Raw genomic sequence first — 17,716 nt, 5'->3', positions numbered from 1 at the left:
TGAGTATACACACTTAAGCTCAGTCTTTCTGCTCACCGACGTTGAACAACCCTGAACAACCCTGAACTCGAGGTACTGCATAGCTGGCCACGACTCTTCCATTTACCCCATTCTCTTGCCCCAGAGCGTATCAGCCGCAGTGATCTTCCAGTTCCATTCACACACCATGCCTGCCCTGCCCTGCCCTACAGCCTCTACACATGCTATTCCTCCATTGAGAATCCTCTTCCTACCACTACCCTTCACATAATAATGTTTTGATTTTTGGGTCTCCACTGAGATGCCATTTCTATTACTTACTTGTTTCTTATTTTGTATGTTTCATTGGATTATGTGACCAACAAAGACAGAAAACATGTTTTGTTCACTCTGTATTCATAGCACTTGGCCCACAGAAGAAAATAAAAATGTTTTCAATCTTTTCATTCTCATGGGCCCCAACTACAAGTATTCCTTTAGATTTATGCCTTAGCCCTCTCAATCTCTCCCTATTTTTATGTCTAGGCTAAAGATTCTAACTTCAAACTCCAGACCTGACCTCCGATCCTTCCCACAACACCTGCAGATAGGAGTCCTTCTCTGGCTCTACAGTTGGCTATGTCTCAAGACACTCCCTGAGTGCTGAGGTGGTAATTCAACAACACTGTTTACCTAGCACTTTCCGGGTTTGATTCTCATCACCTTTAGGAAAAAAGAAAATCTGATTTTTCTAATTGCTCTAGTTGTAATGCTCTTACTTTGTTCCCATGCTGTTGATATGTTTCCTTCAGAAGTCAAGTGATAACATGCTCTTTCACCACCAATCAGACTAAACATGCTTCTGAATGTCCCTGCACATGGCACCTCACCTCTTACATGTCTTTTGAAATAATGATACATATTTATCTCACGTACTTTCAAAATGGATTCCAACCATATCATTCGATGTCTTCATCGGTCTCTTCAGTGGTTCCTTCACACACCCATACTCTTCTACTTGGGATCTCAAAGGCCCTCCCAACCCAATGGAGCAGCACACACCTGTCAGCCCAGCACTTAGGATGTGGAGACAGAAACACCAGGAGTTCAAAGTCAAACAAGCAGGCGTCCCTTCCAGTCCCTCTCAGTCTTGCCTAAACTACCTTAGCAAAGCAATCTAGTTTGATAGTCAAATCTATAAACTCTGGAGCAAGACTCACATGTTAAAAGAGATGAAAAGGAGACTGGAGAGTTGGTTTAGTGGTTAAGAGCACTGGCTACTCAAGAGGTTAGAAATCAGGGGCTCCATTCTCAGCACCCACATGGTGGCTCATAATCACCTGTAACTTCAACAACTTCTTCTAGCCTTAGCAGTGATGTGCAAATGATATGAAGATATACATGCAAAAGAAACATCCAAACAAAGTTTTAAAAAAAGAACAAAAAGGTGAGACCAGGGTTCTGCACTAAACCATCCACGTCCTTTAATCTTATAAAGACCAGACAAGTTACTGTATGTAGATCACTTAGAACAATGCCTGATACACAGCCAATACTGTCTACAGTGGTTTTCTGCCACATTTTCAATTATCAATAACCTGCATTCCATCCAATCTGTCAAAACTAATTGACTGTTGTGCCAATTCTTCTTCAGCCTTTCCCTTCTGAGGTCCGTTTACCACAGGGTAAAAATCAGCTGATAAGTTGCCAGTTCTGTAACCCTTTGCACTTTCAGTCAGAAGCTGTTCTTTCCAACAGTGTTTATACATCTCATGCCCTGAAATGTCCCACAGTGTACTTCTCAATGAACTAATTTTAAAATAATTAAAATCTGTTTTCAAAAGAAGTAGCTACCATCAAGCAATAGTCCCTAGACAAGAACCTGGTACCTGGTCCATTAGGAGACTCAGAGTAAACACTCAGAAACAAATACAAAAATCAAACAGTGTTTAAGGTAAGAACTATATATGGCAGCTCTCTCTCTTACCTGCAATTCATATTTTACATGTACTAAAAAAATTACTCCACGGGAAGTGGAATGTCAAGTACTGGCTCTTCGGGGATTTTGCTTCTGACAGTGAAGTAGATATATAAAAATGGGGATATCACACATAAACATGAGAAGACAAGATTTTGTTGTTATTTGTTCATCTGGTAGGGCTTGGGAAAGAAGGCAGACAAGCCATGAACTTCAGCAAGAGAGGGGCAGCAATGCAAATGATTTCCGAGATTTGCTTTTGCTTCATATACCCCAGGTCTGAAGTAGAAGACACCAACAACTGGAAATGCAAACAGACATAAATAAAGCCCCAGCCGAAATCTGCCTGGATTATCCAGAAGACTAGAAAGAGATATTCCAGCAATACAGTGACTTTAAGTAGAAATTACACGAAACACCTGAGATGAGAAGGGTAGACTTTACTCACCAGCTGCAACAAGATCCTAAGTCCTCCACACCAGGGCAGCATTTAAGAAGTGAACGTAGGCAGTTGTGAAAAAGAACCCTGACAAAAAACAGCTTATGAGAGAAAGGATTTACCTTGTCTTGTAGTTCCAGAGGGCTACAGTCTAGTGTGGTGAGGAACACTTAGCAACAGGCAGGGAAGGCATGGTGGATGGCAAGAAGCAGATAGGCTAGCTGGTCACACTGCACCAAACTCAAGAGGCAGAACATGAACAGGTAGTGGAGCTGAACTATGAAGTCTCAAGGCTCAGCCCCAGTGACCCACTTCCCCCACTGAGGCTTTACCTCCTTCAAGTTCTATAGCTTTCCCAGTGTCATTAGCTACAGACAAAAGCTCAAACACATGAACCTATGGGTACACTTCACATTCAAACCACAACAGGGGCCAAAGCTGTCACCCACATCAGCTTGTAACAAGGCAACACTCCTTCCATACCACCTCACCCATCCAAGTACAGAATAAGCTCTCTTGGGTTGAGAGTGTTCTAATACTGTACTCCCTTCATTTCCACTGCTGAAGTGATGCCCCTCCAAACACCAAGAGTCACTTTCTGAAAACAGAAAGCTTAACTGAAAAAACAAAACAAAGAACTAAAACATTGGAGAACATGGAAATATTAAGGTCTTAAACATAAACACACACACACACACACACACACACACACACACACACACACACACACACACGTCCAAAAGATGGAGAATTCAACTGATATAACACCAATAGATGTTAAAATTATCCATTTCACAATAGCCTTGACAGAAACACTTTAACAATTACAAGAACTCTCTACACAAGTTAAAAGTGAAAAAGCGTAAGTAGCAGATAAAGACCCAAACAGAAATTTAAAAAGCTGGGGGGAAAAATCTAGGTGGGCAGATTCAAGAGCAAAATAAAAGGATGGAGGAGGTACACAGGAAGCCATAGTAGCAAAAAGTGTCCAACCAAAGACCAGAAAGACTAAAAACCAACTCAAATCAACATTCTTCAACTGTCACTCAAGCTGTCTGTCTTGTAAGTAAGGGGAACAAAAAAACATAAAGCTAAAAACGTATTCAAAACGTAATGGTGGAAAACTACTTAATTTGGCAAAAGACATAAACCTAAAGATTCAGAATGCTGAGTAAACACCAAACCAGATAAACCCAAAAAATCCACACCAAAGTATCACAAGCATCAGATGTAAAACCAAAAGACACAGTTCTAAACATAATGAGAGAAAAGCCATTCCCAAAAAGGAAAAGTGACTTTAATGAGAGCAAATTTCTTACCTGAAACCACAAGAATCAAAAGGGAAGCCAGTTTTTTCAAAAACTGGAAGAAAAAGTTATTAGTATTTAAAAAACAAAAACAAAAAAACCTCTACCTACACAAAGCTGAAAGAGAATTGATATTCTCATACAAAGAAAAAAAGGGTTTGAATCACAGACCTACATTAAAATGATGACAAAAAATCCTGGCCAAGCATGAGGCAAGAGGATGGTCAAGGTCAGCTTGGTCTTCATACTGAGTTCTAGGCCACTCTGAGCTAAGTGAGACCCGAGTCTCCTTGCTCTTGTCCTATCCCACTCTGTCCCCAGAAAAGTTTTTTTTTATTAGATATTTTATTTATTTACATTTCATGTTATCCCCTTTCCCAGTTTCCCCTCCACAAGCCCCCCTATCCCATCCCTATCCCCCTACTTTTATGAGGGTGCACCCCCCACCCACTCACTCCCACCTCAGCGCCCTAGTATTCCCCTACACTGGGACATCAAGCCTTCACAGACCAAGGGCCTCCTCTCCCACTGATGCTAGATAAGGCCATTCTTTGCTTCAAATGCAGCTGGAGCCAGGAGGGATTTTTTTGTTTATTTTTGTTTTAAGAAAAAAGAAAAAAGAAAAATTAGGAAGCAAAAGTCAAGTGCTGGGGCTGGGGATTTAGCTCAGTGGTAGAGCGCTTACCTAGGAAGCGCAAGGCCCTGGGTTCGGTCCCCAGCTCCGAAAAAAAGAACCCCCCCCCCAAAAAAAAAAAGTCAAGTGCTAAGGGTATGCCTAATATAGTAATAATTATATTATATATAAATGGCCTAAATACAGCAATGAAAATGGAACCTAGTTGAACAGATTTTTAAAACATGATGTAGGGGTTGGGGATTTGGCTCAGTGGTAGAGCGCTTGCCTAGCAAGCACAAGGCCCTGGGTTCGGTCCCCAGCTCCGAAAAAAAGAAAAAAGAAAAAAAAATGATGTAACTATATGCTCTTTACAGGAAACCTACTTGAAATATTTAACCAATACAGGCAAGTTGAAAGCAAAACTATAAAAGATATACCCTACAGGAGTTCTGATAATATGAAAACTATAAAGGATATACCCTACAGGAGTTCTGATAATATCAAAACTATAAAGGATATACCCTACAGGAGTTCTGATAATATCAAAACTATAAAGGATATACCCTACAAGAGTTCTGATAATATCAAAATTATAAAGGATATAACTGGGCTGGAGAGATGGCTCAGTGGTTAGGAACACTGACTGCTCTGCCAAAGGTACTGAGTTCAAATCCCAGCAACCAGATGGTGGCTCATAACCAACTGTAATGAGATCTGATGCCCTCTTCCGGTGCATCTGAAGACAGCTACAGTGTACTTACACATGATAAGTAAATGAGTAAACAAATAAATAAATCTTTAAAAAAAAAAAAAGGACATACCCTACAGGAGTTCTGATAATATCAAATAATATGTGACAAACGTGTACAAAAAAACAGAAAAGCAGATCTATCCAGAAGTCACAACAGCTAAATCTGTGCATGTGTGTGCGCGTTAAACTCAAGTCTGTGCAAGGAACTGAAGTGTGTAACCCAGTGGGAGAATGTTTGCTTAGCAAGAGCAAGACCTAGGTTCAACTTCCAAGGAAAAAAAGAATGGAGGGAGGAAATTAAGTCAACAATTCCTCCGATAACAGGATCTAAATAGGAACTAAGATCATACTTGACCCAACTACAGCAGAACCCATGGGATTTCAACATAATTTATCTGGATCATTGGATCATAAAACAAACTCCAACAATATACGAGAATTTAACTCACAGAGTAAGTGCTCCAACTACAGTGGAATTAAACTATAAACCCCAAACCAGAATGATTAAAAAAAAAAAACCCTCTAACCACTTAACAAAGTACACTTTAAAATAACTCATGAGTCAAAGAGAAAGACTCAAGAGAAATAAAAATATACACCGAACTGAGAGAACATAAAGATATAACACTAGTGGTTTGACTAAAATGGATTCATATATTTGAATGTTTAGCCACAAGGGAGTGGCACTATTTGAAAGGATTAAAGGGATTAGGAGGTGGAGCCTTGTGGGAGGAAGTGGATCACTGGGGATGGGCTTTGAAGTTACAAAAGCCCATGCCAAGCCTAAAGCCTCATTCTCTGTCTACAGATGAGGATGTAGTTCTCAGCTTCTGCTCCGATGCCTGTCTGCATGTCTCCATGCTGCCTGCCAGGATGACGATGAACGAAACCTCTGAAAATGTAAAGCAAGCTTCCAATTAATTTTTTTTCCATAAGAGTTCCCTTGGTCATGGTATCTCTTCACAGTAACAGAACAGTAATTAAGACAAACATATTAAAAACAATAAGCCAGGGGCTGGAGTGATGGCTCAATGATTAAGAGTACTAACTACCCTTTCAGAGGTCCTGAGTTCAATTCCCAGCAACCACCTCAAATCCATCTGTAATGAGATCTAGTGTGTCTGAAGACAGCTACAGTGTACTCATATACATAAAATAAATGTTAAAAAAAAATCAGTAACAGACAATTGAGCATGGTGATACATGCCTATAATCCAAACACTTGGGTAGGGGCAGAAGGATCAGAAATTACTTCATTACTTGAAACCAGGCTGGGCTTCCTGTCTCAAACCACCACCTACTCCCCATCTCCACAGAAGAAAAGAACCACATCCAAATAAACCCCATGCCCACCAGTAATTGGTCTACATAAAAGCAACTCAATGAGATTCTGGTAGAGACTTTCTGTCTTGCTTTGTTTAGTCATTTTTTAATCTTATTGGTCATTTGCTTATATATTATGGTTTCTAATTTTGTGGTTTTATGATTTTGTGTGTATTTCTTCTACTTTTTATTTGTCTTCTTTTTATTTATTGATTTGTGTTGTTCCTTAGTTTTTGGTTTTTGCCTGTTTGTTTTAAGAGATATGAATGAGTGGCCAATCGGGGAGGATGTGGGAGGAGAAACTTTTACGGAATTTTGTTATTTTTGTTGTTATTGTTTGTTTGGTTGGTTGGTTTTGGTTTTTTTCCAAGACAAGGTTTCTCTGTGTAGTTCTAGCTGTCCTAGAACTCACTCTGTAGTACAGGTTGACCTCAAACTCAGAGATCCACCTGCCTCTGCCTCCCAAATGTTGGGATTAAAGGCATGCACCAACATCATCCAGCTGTAAAGAAATTACTTTTCATAAAAATAAATAAAAGGTTAAAAAATTATATAGCACGACCAAGGAAGTTTCTTCCAGGATGAAAGCGGATCAATATTATTTAAAAAAAAAAATCAGTCAATAGAATCTATCCCATATCTAAGAGGCTCTGATGTGTAGCTCCATGACTGGGTATAATCAGCATGTGTAAGAATTGTAAGAATTCCAAGAGTTTCCAAGAGAAAAGGAGAGGGAAAAAAGGGGGAGAGGAAGTAAAAGAAAGGATATGAAAGAGAGAGAAGAAAAGGGAGGGAAGGTCATATATTAGCTGATGCATAAAACAGTTGGCCAAATTAAACATTCACTCATCAAAACTCTCAGAACAAAGTTCCTCAGCTTGACAAAGCACCCATGGAAAACATATAGGTAGCATTCCACACAAAAGAGAAAGAAGGAACATTTACAAAGATGCCTTTTCTCACCATCCTCTTCAACACAGCAACAAAAACTTCAGTCAACGCAGTAAGTCAAGAAAGGGACACTTAAAACCAGCACTTACCATTGCTAAGCACATATCTATATAAATCCAACCAAAACACCCAACAAAATTTAAGACACAGATGCAGTAACAGAATATTTGGCAAACTTCACAATGCTGATGAAACAAAGATCTCAATAAACAGATACAGGGCCTATAGTAAAGATAACAGTTTGTTCCAAACTGACTGGAGTCTATCAAAATCTATCAAAATTTCAACAAGATGTTTTTGTAAATAAAAATTATTCTACAGTTTATATGAAAAAGCAAAGAAACATGAGTAACTATTATTTTGAAAATGGATACGCTGGATGGGGTCAGTTTCAATAATCAAACTGTGTGGTAACTTGTGGAGACACACATTAACGGAATAAACACCTCAGAAACATGCATATATAAACATACATAACTGCCTGACAGCACATAAGCAATTCAAGGAAGAAAGGTGATCTTTTCAACAAATAGTACTGAGGCAACTGGACATCCATACGTGGTAAATAAACCAGGACCCAAGGCTCATGCTTTACCCAAAGTGAATCACGTATAAAACACGTCACTTTCCAGAGATACACAGGAGGAAATCCTCAAGATCTAGATCTCTGCAAAGAGTTCTTGGGCTTGACACCAAAAATATGGTTCACAAAATAGAAAGGCCAGATTTCAACAAAATTAAAAGCCTTTGCTCCACGAAAATCTGATGAATAGAATGATTAGACAATCTAGAGATAAATCTTCTGACAAGATTAGTATCTAGAATTACATAAAGAATTCTCAAAGCACAGTCGTTAAAAAATACAACCCAGTTTGAAAACAAGCAAAGATCACTTCCCTAAAGAAAATGTACACCTTACAAGATGCTGAAGGGCCGCAGCTCAGTGGTGGACCTCTTGCCTATCACAAGGGAGGTGCTGAGTTTCATCCCAGTGACCATTTAAAACCAAACACAATACTCAGCACCATTACCCATTAGGGAAAGCACGTTAAGACCACAATGAGCTATTGCAAACCTATAGAACGGGTAGTGCAAAGAGCAACGACAACATATACTGTGGCGAGGATCAGAAAAGCTGATCACCTATGCTCCACTGTAATAAACGCGGACTGTTACAGTCACCTTAGAACACAGATGCCACACAACCCAGCCAGCCCAATGACGTTCAGGTAGGACCCTGTACGAGAAGCCAAACACATGGTAGAGGCTCATAATCCCAGTGCCTGGGCAGTAGAGGCAGTAGGATCAAGAGGTCCAGGCCAGTCGGAACTAACTAGCACCCCACATACACCAGCCTAATCTAACTAAGACCTCATTTCAGAAAAACAAGAGAACCCAACAGAACACAAGAACCTGAGCATGAAAATTTATCAGCTTTCATTTGTAATATCAAAAACTAGAAGTAACCAGATGCCCAAAACTTTTAAATGGTTAAAAGAATCATAAAAATATACCACATTTTGGTACACTTTTCTAGAGTTCCAAGATCTCACTGTCAGCTCTTCATCAATCCTCAACCTGGACTAAGAGTTCATTCATACTATGAAATGCTATTCACCAATAAGGAGGCAACTACTGATACAGTCAACAGCCTAGGTAAATCTCTACTGTGCTTAGTGCAAACAGTCAATTCACAGGTACTTACTACAGTAAGCAACTCCATTTATAAACCTCTCTTGAGATGACAAAATAATGGATCCCAGAGTTTATGAAGAGTGGGGGCAGGATAAAAGGATGATTTAAAAGCGATATAAAGAACTGGAGAGGTGGCTCAGCTGTTAAAGAGATTTGCTGCCCTTGTAGAGAACTTGGTTTGGTTCCCTGTACTCACAAGGCTCCACACCAGCCAGCTATTACTCCAGTTAGAGGGAATCTGACACCCTCTTCTGGTCTCTGCCAGCAATGCATACACATGTAGTAGCACACAGGCAGGCAAACATTCATACACTAAAATAAAGCTTTTTGTAAAAAACAGCAGCATAAGGAAATCTTTTGAGGTGGAAATCCTCTGAAATGTCACTGTCCCAGAGTGTATTGTAGTTTAACACTGTGCTATAGTTTACAAGATAACACCAATGGGAATAACTGGATAAAGGATGCAAGGGACCTTCCTGAATTGCTTCTTAGTTTGCACGTGGACCTACAGTAATCACACAATGAAAAGTTTAATTTAGCTGGGCAGTAGTAGAGCATGCCTTTAAACCCAGCTTTCAGGAAGAAGAAGCAGGACTTGTGTAAGGCAAGACTGAATTCTAGGACAGCCAGGGCTACAAAGAGAAAACCTGTCTTGAAAAACAAACCCCCCCCCCAAAAAAAAAGTTTAAGGGGCTTAAGAGATGGCACTGCGCTGCAATTAAAAGCACTGGCTGCTCCTCAGAGGACCTAGGTTTGATTCTGAGCATCCATATGACATCTCATGACTATTTGTAACTCCAGGCCCAGGGAATCCATGCCTTCTGGCCTCTGTGGGCACCAGGCACCCAAGAAGAGTAAAGACTTAAATGAAGGCAAACACCCATACACATAAAATAATAAACTAAAAATTAAAAGAAAGTTTAATGTAAAAGAGCGGGGAGAGAGCACGCTTCACTCAGCCTTTTATCAATCCTTCCCCCTGGACACAGAGTACACACAGAGACAAATATCAGATGCCATACCAACCCTCAAGCACCAAACACTTCAGTAGAGACAGGCACAACAGATCACCAGTGGAAGGGCTTCATACAGGACAAGCGATGTGATCCGATCTCTGAACAAGCAGCAGCACTTTAAAGAGTAATCTTGGAAAGAAGTAACATATAAAGGTACAAAGCCAGAAATAAGCACGGTACCTTTGGAGAAAGATACATGTGGTTGTGAGGTAACAGAGATGGGATAAGCCAGCCTAGAAGTCATTGAGGAGGGTACCCAAAAGCCAAAGACAATTCAACTGCCACTCAGAGAAAAGTTCCCTACTAATCTAGGGACCAAACGCAATGATTCCCCTCCAGCTACTTACCCGAATAGCACCCAATCTCTCCACCATCCTCTACAGCACTCGCTGCCAGTCTGGACTCAGCTGTACTGTTTAGTGCTGTCCTGTCCTCTACTTTGGGGTCTGTCACACAGTAATCACCCAATAAATGTGAACTGAATAAATGAGCATGCAAGTAAGTATCTACTCTTAGTCCTAGCCTACACAGATGCATTTCTTTCTTCCAGTTTACCCACATATGAGAAGCATATGTAGTACAGAAAGGAGTGTAAAAAGAATATTACGCCTGTTGTGCTGTTATTCTCCACAGAATGAAGTCTACTCTGAAGACTGGATGATTCTACCTGGTCTGTGGGAGTTATCCATAAACAAGCAGCAGCAAAAGCCTGGCACAGTGGTCCTTGCCTCTACTCCAGTGATTCTCAACCTGTGGGTTGCAACCTTTGGGACTGTTGAATGATCCAGGGGTTCATTCAGTCCCAGGGGTTCTGACACCCTCTGGTCTCCAAGGCACTGTATGTACTAAGGGCACATACATACAAAGACAAAACACCCACACACATAAATACAAAATATCTAAACACATATACAGGTACATGTACACACACTCGTGCATGCGCGCGCGCACACACACACACACACACACACACACACACACACACACACACACACACACACAGAGTAACATGATTGGAATTTAGATGTATTAACAGGACGTCCGTTACTCAGGTGATAGGTGAACACACTGTCTGTATAATATCTCACTTGGTGGGCTGAAATGAAGCAAGAGTACTCCAAGTTGGAGGTCAATGATCTACACTGAAAAGGGGCTACATAGTGAGGCCTTGCATCAACCCCATGCCCCACCCCATAATGAAGCCAGGCTTGTTGGCTCATGTTATAATCCCAGCCTTTGGAAGGGTGAGGTTTGAAGGCTTCTGTGAGCTGAGGCCAGCTAGGCCAGAGTGGGAACTGCTGCCTCAACACAAAACAAAAACAGGGAGTAAGAAAGTTAGGTCTGTAAGTCATGCCAGGAGCAAAACTCTACCAGGTAGCTAGGATTTCCAGAAGAAAAACTACAAATATCTTCGTTATGCTCATTCATTTGCTCAAAGCACATCTACTGAAAGCCTATCAATAGTCTATGAGAACACCTGACCAGGAAAGAAAGCTAGGGCAATCTCTGCCCTCCTTACGTTTAAGCTCCATCGAGGAAGTCACACACATAAGTGTTCGCATAGATAATGAGATTTGAAAGTTGTACAGTTTGCTGCTTAAAACAAATGGAGCTGGAGAGATGCTTTGGTGATGAACAGCACTGACAGCTCTTCCAGAGGACCCAGGTTTGATTCCCAGCACCCACATGGCAGCTCACAACTATCTGCAACTCCAATTCCAAGAGATCTGAAGTCATCTTCTGGCACTAACAAGGTGCAGAGACAAATGTGCAGGCAAAATACCCATAGACATTTAAAATAATAATAAAATAAAACATGTAATATTCTCTAAACCCAGTTATTATTGACTTTTGAATAAAGGCTTCTCAGATTTCAAACCACACACTAATTCAGTCGATGTGGATGGGTGACTGAAAAGTACTTCGAGACTCCCCAGAGAACGGAGATATTTCTAATCTATGAACTACACTTGAAAGAAATAACAAGACTCTGAGGTACCATGTAAAGATCTTCAAGCTATCTTGTAAAATGCAAGCTCCGTAAAGGCAAGTACAGTTTGTGTCTTTTATTCACCACAATAGTCCCAAGACTTAACACCACACAGACAACACTCAATAAATATTTGCCAGATAAATAAATGGTCAAGACGAGCTCTATTCAACTCTAACACTCTTAAATGTTTGATATGTGGCTACTGAGTGAAGAGCTGAACTTTTTAAAATTTAAATTGAAACAATTTCACATGTGGTTAATGGATGATATAGATCTGGACACAAATTCGAAGCAAAGAGCACTTAGACAACCAAGGTCTAGTTCTGAATCGCAACTTTGCAGGTTAAGTGTGACCCGGAAACTTTGAACTTCTTGGGGGTCTCATCTTCATCTATGAAGATTAGTACAAGATCTCCTACTTTCCATAGTTCTTGATACGATCGTAAAGAAACGTACTTACTATTAAACACAAAGTGTGGTGTAGGTGACATTATCTGTCCTCCAGAAACAATTCAAGAGCACCTTTTGCCCACAGATAGCAGAAATGGCAAGCGAGTTTGGTTCAGTGGCTCTGAAATAGGCCAAGGTCATAAATTTGGTGGGGGGTCGGAAGGGGTCCTCTCTGCAAGGCTGACTGAGAGGTAGTGATGGTTGCAAGTCATCCCGATTCCTGGTCAGTCTCTCTCGGCATTGTGCTGTACTCCTTCATTCATTCCCACTGCCTGAAGCCCGCTACTTCCCAGGTACAGACCTCGGCCCCGGCCTGTGCGCCCTCCCCCATCGCTCCAGACCAGCCGGGGTCAACCCGGTACCGCAGCAGCAAGTCCCACACGGCCGAAGCCAGGAGCCATGTTTAGCTCTACCTCTGTCAATAAAACAAACTTCCGTCTTCAGAAGAAAAACGGTTTCTAACTCAATGTCAAACTAGGACGCCAACTCGCAGCTCTGCGCGGCTGCCCGGCAGAGGGAGACGCCGCGCGCCGGGCTGCCCGGGAGTCCCCGCCGCTGGACTCCGCGCCCCGGCCGCGCGGCCACAAAGGGCCGAGGACGCGGGCGCGCCCGGGCCTCCGCCTCGCCCCGCTCCGCTCCGGCGTCACCGGCCGGCTTGTCGTGCACTCACCTCGGCCCGCGCGGCGGCAGGCGCTCTTCAGGCCGGCGCGGGCGGTGGCGGCGCGCTCCCGCGGGCCGCAGCGCGGGCGCTCCTCTCGGGCCGCCGTCCGCCGCGCCGCCTCCTCGGCCTCTGCCGGCGGCGCCCCCGCGGGCAGGCGGGCCCGGCACGAGCTCCGCCTCCGCCGCGCCCGCCCCCAGCCTCCGTGCCGGGCCTCGCGGGCTCGGCGCGCTAGTTCCCGCCGTGCCTCATGCAGCCGCGGTCCGCGCTCGCCCGGCGTCTCCGTCAGCGCGGCGCGCGCGCAAGGCGGCCCGGGCGCAGTCCTGGCAGGACGAGCTCGGCCGCGGCGGCCGGTGCGGCTGCGCGGGGGAGGCCGGGGCCGCGCTCACCGGATGCCCGACCCCTCCCCCGCAGCGGGCGCCCCTCGGCCGCCGCCGGCTGCGCCCCCTGGCCCCCGCCGCGGTTGGTTCCGCCGTGCGGTCGCTTCCTGTCCCACCCGCCCAGAGGCGCAGGATCCGGTTGTCCAGGCAGGGGCCTCGGGCAGGAGAGGGTGCCCACCTGTGTGCGGACAAAGACGGCGGCAGCAAGTAAAGCCTCCGGGAGCCGGTCGCGGGCTGCTGAAAACGAAGGCGCCGTCGCCGCCCTCAGGCCCGGGGCGCCGCACAAGGCCACGCCTGATGCGGAGCCACCTGTGGCGGGATGAGTGGTTCAGTCGAGCCCGGCGACTGGATGCACGACCGAGGGTGGTGGGCAGTGAGGGGAGGCCACCGGCCCGCACCGCCGGAAGAGGCCGCCGGACCTCGGGGACCAGAAAAAAAAAAAAAAAAATACCGCCAACCTCCCCCCTTCCCATGCCTTCCACCCCTTTCCCTGGTGAAGTAGACCTCACTACTCATTCTCAGAATCAGCTTGGCCTCCCTGACAGAAAGAACCCTGGGCCTCAGTCATCCAGGTGCATCCAACCAACCGCCTTTGCTTGCTTCTCAATAGCTTCACATTGAGAGGCATGTGTCTTACTACTTGCCAACCACGAGCTGTAACTACGCGATGAAGTCTCTTATAGGTGTTAATGACTCCGTCTTATTTTTTAGATCTTTGTTGTCAATAGATTGTGAGTGGGACCTTGAGTTAGGATCAGTCTCCTCAGAAAATGACATTTGAAATCAGCTCTACAGTTTTACTATCTTCTTATCTACATGTTCCAAGTACTCATTGGAAAGCAAATCCAGGAGAGTGCCTGCGTGACCTAAGGTGCCGTTCTTAAAATACTAATGTAATATTTTGAAACCAAGGCAATTGGCCTGTTAATGGTCGACAAGGAAACTATTTTTTGAATAAAATGCGGACTTTAAAATGTAAGGAGAAGATTCACTAGCCTGGAAGGGTAGATTTGTAAGCCATGTATCTCATAATAGGGTTTGTATTCAGACTAGGTTAAAGCGCTCCTCGAACTCAGTAAAGAAGGCTAATAATTCATTTACAAGTGGAGTGAAGAATAACATTTTATAAGAAAATATTTAGATGATTACTAGTGACGCTTAGCATCATTAGTCACTTAGGGAAATGCAAATTAAAACCACAGTAGGAAAACTCTTCACACCCACTACAATGGCTGCAATTAAAAAAGTACAAACCCAGACAAGAATGGCTGGTGAGGAGGTAGACAAATTACAGTCTTCATTTATTATGGAACTATAAAACAGGAGCCACTTTGGAAGAGTGTTCTGGGTTCTTAGAAAGTTAAACACAGGACCCTAGAATCCCACTTATAGATACTTCCCTCAGAAAATTGAGAAGTGGTTTTTCTAGCTTGTTCATAAATAGTCCCAATGCCATTATTCATAAAGGCCAAAATAGCTGTTATCCAGATGTCCAAAGGTTTCAGAAAGGATCGACAAAATGTACATGAAAAGGAGCAGAGTACTCAGCGTCTACCCTGAGGTACTTCAGAATCAGTAAGCCAAAACTGGGCCTAATGGTTCCTTTCTTGTAATAACCAGCAGTAGGGCTCATGGCACAGGAGGTTCAAGAGTTTAGAGCAGCCTAGTTATATACCTAGTTTGAGATCAATGTGGGCCGAAGGAGATCCTGTGTCAAAGCATACTAACAAGTGGAAGAGACCAATGCAAAAGAGGACGTGATTCAACTTCAATATCTAGGAAAATCACAGTTAGCGATTGGCAGTTGCTTAAGTCTTGGGGTAGAAATGTGGGGACTGACCGTAAGCCGTGCAGATCTTTTTGAAGTGTTAGAAAGATGGAGTGAAATGACTGTACACATGTGTGAATGAGCTAAAAATAACCGAACGTGCAAGGGTGAATGTTCGTCTCAAATTGCCTCAATAAAACAAGTTTTCAAGACTTCTTGTGGTCCTCTAAAAGCCTAAAATAACAATATCTTTTATATCTCCTTACCAAAATTGTTTATGATTTTAAAAGTACCTGAAGTCAAAAAAGAAGCTGTGTGCTTGTTGGCGTTGTGTAGTGTAGTAAAAGGTAGTTTTCCTCCACGGGTTGTCAATCAAGTACATATAACTCCCTCGTCACCACAGTATATACTAATCATTCAACAGTGTGCCTTGACTCTATCATTTAAGCGGGGTAGAAAGGGACATATTTAAGAACAAGAAGAACTAGATATTGCTCCAAGGTCAAAATTTGTCAAGGAGTATGTGAAAAGACACATATCAGGTTATCTGAAATAACAGACAGGGAATCCAAAGTCAGGAATAATTCACATGATTTTAGCCAATGTTTTCCTGTGTCGTTAATTCCCATTTACACTGGGCACCAGCACTCAGATTTCCCCATCACACCGGGTGAGTCTGAGGAGGAGGACTGCCTTTGGACTGGAGAACAATACAAGTCAGCTTTTGTTTTCTTAATTTGATGGAGTTTCAAGTGAATCTATGTGATTTCTACTATAAATTAGTCCTAGCCATTTGTTCTCAACCAGCCCAAAAAGCAAGAAAATAGCTCCTGTGGACATGTGTTCAGAATCTCCTAGAAGACTGATACCCTTCTGGTCTGTGGGAGTCTCTCCAGAGAGAAGTGACTAAGATGAGAAGACACACCTTGACTATGAGCAGCCCTGTTCTACATGCTGAGGTCCCAGACCGAGTAAACAGGAATACTGGAGCATCAACGTTTATCTCCACTTTCTTTTTTCTTTTTTTTTTAAGATTTATTTTATGTACAGCATTCTGCCTGCATATGTGACTGCAGGCCAGAAGAGGGCACCAGATCTCATCACAGATGGTTGTGAGCCACCATGTGGTTGCTGGGAATTGAACTCATGACCTCTGGAAGAGCAGTCAGTGCTCTTAACCGCTGAGCCATCTCTCCAGCCCTTATCTCCACTTTCTGGTTATGGCAGCAGCCATGCCTTCTCCACCACGAAGAACTGACCTATCTCACTGTAGACCAAAAATAAACCCACCCTCCCTTAATAAACCCGCTTTAAATTACCTTTACCAGGCATTTTATCATAAACTAGAAAACTTCCAAGGATGCTGCCTGCTGCAAAGTAAACTGCCCAAGTTTGACCAGAGTGATGAGGAAAGGGAGATGTTACTGGTTACACCGGTCGTGCATCAAGCACCAGTGGGTCGGGAGGAATGACACGGAGGATGAATGTAAAGGGCCAGCAATTGGTCTGCTGTATGTAAAGGGCCAGCAATTGGTCTGCTGTTGCATGCCTTTAGACCCAGCTACTCCAGACTGAAGCAGGAGGGTGGCAAATTCAAGGCCAGCCTAGCAAATTATCAAGATCCAATATGAGAAACAGAAGGGCTTAAGGTGTACCTATGGGGAGATAATCAGAAAGCCAAATGACCAAAGTGCATAATATGGAACAAACACACAGTATCGTTTGATCTTTTTTTTTTTTCTTTTTTCTTTTTTTCGGAGCTGGGGACCGAACCCAGGGCCTTGCGGTTGCTAGGCAAGCGCTCTACCACTGAGCTAGATCCCCAACCCCCCCCCCCGTTTGATCTTTTTTAATTTGATATTTTTGTTGTTGACAATCAATGGCCTGGTAGTCCTAAACTTATGTGAGGTGAAATTGGGGTTGTGCTCTGTCCTTGCCTAGCTCCACTGCCTCTGGTATAACTGTTGTTATAACAGCAGAACGAGCAGGCTAATACAGGGTGCACGCACGTGTGTGCATGCGCACCTCTGTCCTTTTACTGCTTATGGATTCCTGTGACTACCCCCAGAATCAAGACACAGAACTATTTAATCACCACAAAATAGCCTTTTATCGACACCCCCTCTACGATCTCCAACCCCTAGCAGCCACTAACCTGCTCTCTAACTATAATTTTGTCATTCTAAGAATATACATGAATGAAAGCAGACATAGTCTGCTTTGGAGATTGTCCTTTTTATTCAGAACAAATAAAACAGCTGAAAATAGTTGGGTATGCTTTTGTGCCATCTACTCTGTCTGCCCAGGTTGTAAAATCCTGGCTTCCCAGTTAGTCTTTTCTGACACTCCCCACCACCAGGAGGGAGTGGGAGAAGGGTGCCTGGTGAAGGTGTGGGAATCTGGGCTCTCAGTTCGACCTCTGTTGACTGAGCT

General features: G+C 43.3%; 1 protein-coding gene across 4 annotated transcripts in view; it reads right to left on the bottom strand.

Moving 5' to 3' along the window:
• Positions 1 to 13,924, bottom strand: part of Galnt1 (polypeptide N-acetylgalactosaminyltransferase 1) — an 80,008-nt gene extending 66,084 nt beyond the window's left edge. For 2 of the 4 annotated variants that reach the window (XM_087593537.1, XM_087593540.1), the window contains exon 1: positions 13,148 to 13,269. The gene's annotated coding sequence lies outside the window, so the exon portion shown is untranslated. Of the gene's footprint in view, positions 1 to 12,487; positions 13,063 to 13,147; positions 13,270 to 13,693 lie in introns of those variants that run through there. The other 2 variants (XM_087593538.1, XM_087593539.1) reach the window with 2 other exon arrangements.
• Positions 13,925 to 17,716: the final 3,792 nt, after the last annotated feature.

Source organism: Rattus norvegicus, chromosome 18 (genome assembly GCF_021556685.1).
Source record: "Rattus norvegicus strain SHRSP/BbbUtx chromosome 18, alternate assembly SHRSP_T2T, whole genome shotgun sequence".
Taxonomy (NCBI): domain Eukaryota; kingdom Metazoa; phylum Chordata; class Mammalia; order Rodentia; family Muridae; genus Rattus; species Rattus norvegicus.
This window is presented reverse-complemented; position numbering and strand designations above follow the sequence as displayed.